At 38.0% G+C, this 7910-nt stretch overlaps 1 protein-coding gene across 1 annotated transcript in view; it reads left to right on the forward strand.

The window, feature by feature from the left end:
- Nucleotides 1-7910, forward strand: part of PKHD1 (polycystic kidney and hepatic disease 1 (autosomal recessive)) — a 406355-nt gene that overhangs the window by 201261 nt on the left and 197184 nt on the right. The window lies entirely within an intron of this gene.

Consider the following 7910-nt stretch of genomic DNA (forward strand, 5'->3'; position numbering starts at 1 on the left):
CATGAGCTATGCATTTTTGTGTGCTCCTTCCAGATCTCCTTTATAAACTCCTCTCCTTGTCTCTTAAGTGCTGGTGTTTCTTAGGATTCTTTGAGGAGCTTTCCTTTCTCTCAAGTCATACTCTTCCCAGGTGATCTTGGTTATTTCACCACTTCAGTTAAACAGTCGCTGATGCTTTCAGGGTTTCTTCATTTAGTCTCTACTGAGCTCCAGACCCACTAATCCAACTGCCCTTAGGATCAGCACTGTCCAATAATGTAGCCACATATGGCTTATTCAAAATTGAGATGTGATGTAATTCTAAATTATACACCACATTTTTAAGACTCGCTATGAAAAAAGGATGTAAAAGATCTCAGTAATTTGGTTATATTGATTATGTTGAAATGATAATATTTTGGATACACTGGGCTAAATATATTATTATAATTTCACCTTTTTTTCTTTTTAATATAGCTACTATAAAATTTAAGATTATGTCTTTGGCTTGCATTAATGGTTTGCATTATATTTCTATTGAACAGCAATGCTTTAAATATTTTTACTGGAGTGTTTAATAGGCATCTAAAACCTGACTTGCCAAAACTCAGTTTTACAGTCTTTATTCACAGACCTGTTTCCCTCTGGGGATTCTGAGAAATGCTTATTTCACACGTAAATCATCTACCAACTACAGTCCATTTTACCTCTCCCAAAAATTCCTCTTGAGTCTTTCTACTTCTGTCCTTCCCAACTTCCCCCCCTAGTCCAGGCCACATACCTCTTACCTGTATAATCACAACAGCTTCTTAGCTTGCCACCTTGCTATGCTCCCATCCTTGAACTTTATAATTGCAGATCTGGTCCTGCTCTTCATTCATTCCCTTGTTTGAAACTTTTAAAGTTTTCCCAGTGCCTTTAAAAGAAAGTCCAACATTTTAAGTCTCTCATGAGCCCTTTATGACCTGTTTCCTGTTTATAATTCCAGCATCGTCTCTCAGCACACTGCCTCCTTCCTTGCGTTTTGTCTCAGCCACACTCACCTTCGTTGTGCTTTTCAGTTCATAATGTTCAACTTCCATTGAACTCAGCATGAAAGTCATTTTCTCTGGTAAACTTCTCTGAGTTTTCTGTATAGGTTTCTATAGCCTTGCTGTGTGCTGGCTCCATATACTTGCACTAACCAATATTCATAGACCCTACATAGCTTTAAAAATTTCCCATCTTTTCTTGTAGATGGTATGCCATGTAAGAATAGGGTTTCTATTGTGTGTGTGTGTATTTGTATTATAGTACCTATTACCATTTTGAAACATAATGATTCTATAAAATTAGTATTGAACAAATAAATATAAGTAAAAAAATTGTGGACTCCCCCAAACCTTCTTCCTCTAGTGCCCTTATGCCCATTTCTCTCTTAGGGCATATTTATAATGAGCCCATGGCACTCAGCTTTTCTTCAGAAGACCCAGGATTAAAGTGCTATCTCCAGTCTTTATTTCTAAAATTCATAGGAACATCTAGTACTTAAGATTGTCATTTCATAATGTCTCTGGGTGTTTGCTTTCCTGTGACTATCAGCTGACCAGATGATTTATTTAGCAACTGATTCTTCCTCTACTTTGCTCCTACCCCACCCCTGTTGAATCAGCAGTTAATCTACATTAGCAATTATTTTCTTGCCCTGGAAGTATTGATGCATAGACTTGTGATGGAGAGAATGAGAAGTCAACCCTCAAAATTACCATCTGGGAATTACTATTATTATTATTATTGCTTTATAGTACTCACTAGCTCCTTCAATTGTCATAGACTTATTAAAATGACAGTGAATCAGTTTTTTCAGTTATTCACTATATTGAGTGTGGGGGGAATTAGAGGAGTTTAAAAGATGTTGTAGGTTGGCGAGCCAGTCTTTTTGAGTTTTTATAGGATGTTCATAAAATAAAGTCAAGACATATGCATATATTTGATATAAATTTTTTAAATATGAAGAATAGAGAAGTAATTAAGAATCATTTGTAGGTACAAGACATAGCCCCCCTCCCCCAACTTCATAGGTGTAGTCTTTTGGCAAGTTACTCCACCTCTTTTTGCTTCAGTTCTCACATCAGTAAAATGGGCATAATGGTATTATTTATCTCATATGGTTGGTGCCTGACATGTAGTAAGTGCTCAGTATATGTTGTCTTTAAGAAGTCTCTATTTTATTTTGGTGACTTACAAAGCAACATATAAACATGCTACTAGCTAAATAAAATACTAGAGATTATTATGTTTCTGAGAAACAAATGTCTGGCAAAGAAATTAGGTTTACTCAACTGTAACTTAATCCAATTCTTGAAAAACAGGGAGTACTTTTGTATAGTTCCATGATGTTATACTACGCCAGGTAACCCCCCCAGGTAGTCATAGAATCTGGAATAATTCAGGACATAGTCTTTGATTCATTGTTACCCAAAGCTTTCTGTTTCTTCTTCCCTGCTTCTCTTGGAAAAGAAAAGGTTAATGTTCATGTTGATCACCTTGACTCTTAGATCTTGCTTAATATCCTCTCCTGTAGTGCTTGCATTCGGTTTTTACCTATATAACTGTTCTTAATGTGTCAGTGTTCAAAGTATGAGGCACCCCCTGCCTCTGTGATGCAAAAGTAAAGAAGAGTTCAAATGGAAATTTTGGCCTACCTTTCCCTTTAATAATCGCCTAACTCTACTTCCTAGGGATAAATAGGCCCAGCATCACTAATGGCATCCATTCATTCCTCAAAAGCAAAAACCAAACAAAGAAAAACCTATGTGAGACAGAAAAATTCCAAGAAGCATTATCCTCTCTTGGCAGCAGAAGTTACAGAAGTAAAATAGACAAATCTCTAAAAATCACAATGAACCCCCAAACTGAGGAATATCCTCAAATTATGTCACTGAACTTGGCTTTGGAAAGAGAGGCTGACAAAGAGCTTGTGAGCTGGTGTCAGTCAGCTCCTCCATAGCACCAGGTGTGTGTAGAGCAGTGGTTCTCAACCTTCTGGCCCTTTAAATACAGTTCCTCATATTGTGACCCAACCATAAAATTATTTTAGTTGCTACTTCATAACTGTAATGTTGCTACTGTAATGAATCATAATATAAATATCTGATATGCAGGGTGGTCCTAGGCGACCCTTGTGAAAGGGTCGTTCAACCACCAAAGGGGTCGCGACCCACAGGTTGAGAACCGCTGGTGTAGAGAGTGCGTGTGCATGTATGTGTGTGTGTGTGTGTGTGTATGTGTATGGGAGCACAAGGTTCTTAGTCTAACTCCCTGCCTGATGCATAACATTATTTTTCAGTATCCCTGACAGGTAGTTGTCTACCTTCTGGGTATGTAGTTTTAATAGTGGTCTTATGTTCTGAAGAAACCATTCCAACTAGATTCAATAGTTCAAGAGAAGAGATGCAATGGTATAGGAAGGATCATGTTAGGTAGGATGACAGACATCTGTTGCTGCTCGTCATGGATTAAGATAGAATAAGCAAGAAGTATTGTCCTAAGTGTGTTGCAAAAACTGTAGGGACTATGTTTGAGGAGGTGGTAGGTGGATTCTGGCCTTGGGCTTGTCTATAATAAACTATTTTCTCTTTAACCAACTCTGAAAAATAACCCGCGGAATTATACATCTGCAAAGTCATGGAGGAGTGATCTCAGGGTTTGCCTGTCAGAAACACAAGGATTATTAAATCATATGGCTTTTGCCTCTCTGCCTCCCAGTCCTGTATTTTTTTTTTTATGTGAATTTAAGGATTATTACAAGGTTAGGAGAAAGACTGAATGTTGTGGCTTCTTTCCTCTTTTTAGATTTATTTTCAGAAGGAGATATATTTAAGTGTACCTCAATCAAAAAGTGTATATAAAAAAAAGCTAACTGACACACATAAAATATCACTGGATGGTGGCAGACCTGCAGGTAGGATGCTGTTTTTCTGACAAGGATTGTTACGAGCCCAGTGTATTTTTAAAGGGCATTCAGCCCAGACTGTGTTATAACAATCCGTTGGCTGTGCTCCAAATTTCAATTCTGTTTTCTTCGGGAAGTAAAAGATGGAAGCATCAGCAGCAAGCCCTCACATCCAGAATATGCTAGCAGCACCATTTAAGGCTAGTTATGATGATGTGTCTGGCTTAGGAGATGTGTAATTACAGAGTGTTTATTTCACAATTGTTCCAAATTTGAGAGCATTTAGAGCTCAGTGCAGTGTTTGTCTTAATACAGCGATATGGACCCTCCGGAAAAGTAAGCTAACGGTAAACACTAACCAGAGTGTTAATATTTGTCCTCCTTGGTATTGTTGATTGCCTAACAAATCCTGTGTGGGCAGCATCCATTCAAGAGTTCCACACAGTACATGGGCACTAACGTACGTAACTGTTTATGCAACTAGTATTGTAAATTGGTACATAGGCTGGAAGTTTTATCAAGTGCACAGACAGTGCTATCTTTCTAAAGGAAACTATTGCTTAATTAAAAACCAGCTTGGGCATTTAAAAAAAGAACAAAAATTAAGGCACCTCATTGAACAGGGAGGATAAAAGGAAAGGTTTGCAGTTCTTTTGTCTTTTTGATTGTACACAGGAGCTGTTGCTGATGCAGAGGGAAGGGTTAACATTTAAAATGGACTGGTTGCCTCCTGATTTCTTGCACATAAAACCATGAGAAGTTCAGGGAGAGACTTCTTCCCCTAGTAATGAAGCTCTCTGCTGCTAATGGCCCATGCAGACTCCCTTGGCTCCTCCAAATTAGAAATACTTTTGTGCTCCTTTGCTTCATTAACAGTAAAGAGAGGGAGATTGGTGGCTATTTAGGGCATGGGGAAATTGGTGGCTATTTAGGGCAAGCGAAAATTGTAGCAATTGTGGTTGGTAAATTCTCTTCATGGTGTTCTTTGACTCTTGATGTTCCTTGGATGCTTTTCAGAAGAGCCCACCACTGTCTCTGCTAGCATTTTTCCTAGAAGGATGGGAGTTACTTGAATTTTTGGTCCTGAGTGATGGTCAACACAGGGCATCTTGCCTACTGAGAGATGATGGGTCTTTTACATTTTGATTTGTTTTTCAGAATGTATCCTATGATTCTTTCCACTTCTAGCTGTGATAAGGGTATATCGGATAACCTTTACCTCCTCTACCTGCATTGCATTACAGAAAGCTGGTGCTGCATGCGAGTGCCTGTGAAATTGCATCCTGAATAAACCTTGCTAGAGAGATGGTGTGGCTTGATAGGATTAGGGCAATGCATGAAGAAGCAAGAGGAAAGGATACTTTAGAACCACAATGTGCTATGGTGGGTCTCTGATTGATCAAGGGGTTAACATCAGATTATTAGATGCTCTTTGGAAGGAAATGGCATCACAAGAAAGGTACAAAAGTCCTAAAGACAAATAGAAATGAATTAGAGTTAGGATTCAGTTGCTTATTTGAAGGGGTGGGTGGGTAAGTTTTATAAGGGCTTTCTGACCCTGGAGAGTAAGCTCTGAAAAATGGCTTCTTCAATAATCGAAGTTACAATTTATAGAAACTAAACCAGGAGAAATTACATCCTGAAAATTGATGCTGATGGAAATTGAGAAGTAACTAAGTCTAGTTGAAGTGACCAGGAGGATTTTTGGGGCCACATTGTTGGAATTAAGTAGCATTTCTGGAAATATCTACCCAATACATTATATTATAACATATAGAGGTAATATTTTCAAGGTGGTATGCATGATATCTTAAGAAAAGAGTGACAAAATATAGCTTGAAATTAAATGTAAACAGATGGGTGGATAACAGAATTCTTCTTTTGGTTTATAGTCTAAAATAACTATTTGTAAAAGTAGTTTAATTGAGAGCAGTTGACTGGAAAAATAAGAAATTTAAGTCCATAAGAAAACCTTAGCATTTTCCTAAACCAGGGCTCACTAATAGTGTAGATTGCCTGTAGGTGCCCAGAAGAGGTTTTCTGACCACCAAACATAAATGTTTAAGTCCTCTTGGCGAATATTCTATTGATATGGAGGTTGACCATATTAAGCTCTGTTCACTTAAGATCAAAATGCTTATCTTCTTTGATTAATAAGTTTACATGAAATCCTCTGACACTCATTTGGTTTTCTGGGTAGACTTCCCATTGGGGAGAAACATCACTAAGGGTCCAGTTGAACTGTTAAGCTGAGCCATGATGATTGAGAACAAATGGGTAGGAGATACAGGGGAGAAAAGTAAGCTTTCTAAAGCTTATGTAAAGATTAAAAACCTATAATAATAAAAGCGTAATATGCTAATTATACTGGACATCCTTCCGGACATCCTTCTGGATGACCTTCTGGATGAAGCCAGGGCTGCGAGGGAAGCTCATGTCTCAGGTGCCAGAGGGAAGCTGGTGCTGGCAGCCTAGGGAAGGAAGGCCTACCCTTGCACGAATTTCATGCATTGGGCCTTTAATTAATAATTATAAATGTTATAAATGGAGGAGGAATTTTAGAATGTGAATATCCCATGACTGGAAGAAGGGACAGAATAAAATATGGAGGAAATTCCTACAATGGATTTGAAATCAGAACAGATGACCTTTATGTCCATTCTGATTCTAAGAACATGAGTTGAATCTTCAACAATCTTGTTCTTTAGTTCCAATTTAAATTCTGATATACATGTGAAAAAAAAACAAATGCTAAGGATCCTAAACCCAAAGAGAGAAAGAAGTCTCTCCCACCCCAAACTTTCTAAAGATTTCGTTAATGCTGCATAGGGAAATCTTAGAAAAGCATAGTTCTTTTATTCCCCATGCCCTGATTATTTTTCATCCCTTTAATTAACTTACAGATTAAACAAATACATTTAATCCTACAAGGCTCTGTAGCACTAAAAGTATTGAGTGTGTTTTTTAATGACCAAGTAAACCTCTAGACATTAAAATAAGTAGCACAGGATGGCAAACCTGGCCCATCTGAGGTTCTTAAATGAGCTGTAGATAGATCTTGTTTGGCTTGCTAATGGTTACTGAATACTTTACATAGGTTATCTCTTTAAGTTTCCCAGGAGCTAGATGAGATACATTCTACTGTTGTCTCCATTGAAAAAATAAAAAAAAAAGCTTGAAGAGGGTCAGTAATTTGCCCAAGTTCATATACCTAGCGCATATAAGATATGGATTTCCAGTGTATACCCATTTGACCATAGTCCCCAAGCACTTAGCACTAAAACAGTTTCCTTTTATAATATGCCACTGGATTGTAAATTGGCTGTGGATATGCTCATGCTACACTTCACTTTGAAAACCCAACATCCATCTCATTTCCCTCCTCTTTGAGAATTTAATTATCTGCCTGCAGCAAAATGCCACAGTTAAAGGTTCTTATGAAAACTAAAACAAAGAGGGAAGGACAGTCATAATGTGTATTGATTTTTATTTTGCTTTATTTTTTTCCTGTCCACTTTGACTTTCTTTTATGGTCTTAGCATGTGGCCAACCCTATTCATGTTCTAGTGAAATCTTAAAAACCACTTTCTGGAATGGGCTGTGTAAAATCATTTACGGAAATGAAAACTTTATAATTCTACCTGTGACATTTACCTAACACTTTTGCCACACTCTGACTCAGTTTCTTCATTTGGTAAAATGCAGTCCTTCTAGAAACCCTTTAGGAAATTGGCACCAGCTTTTGGGCGAGTTCTTCCATGCATTCTTTCTTTATTTAGTAGACATGATTTGAGTGCCCATTGTGTGAGGGTCCTGTGCCAGGATAGCAAAAAGAAAATATCTCTAACATAAGGATCTTACAACCTATGCTAACAAGCACAAAAGCAAGCCCAACAACACTGAGGTGCTATAGTAGGTGTGAGCACTGGACATTGTGCAAGCCCACAAGCGAGGAGCCAGGCTACGTCCTCCCTCTGGGGAAGGCTACTGACGCCAT

This window comes from Myotis davidii, unplaced genomic scaffold (assembly GCF_000327345.1).
Source record: "Myotis davidii unplaced genomic scaffold, ASM32734v1 scaffold240, whole genome shotgun sequence".
NCBI lineage: Eukaryota > Metazoa > Chordata > Mammalia > Chiroptera > Vespertilionidae > Myotis > Myotis davidii.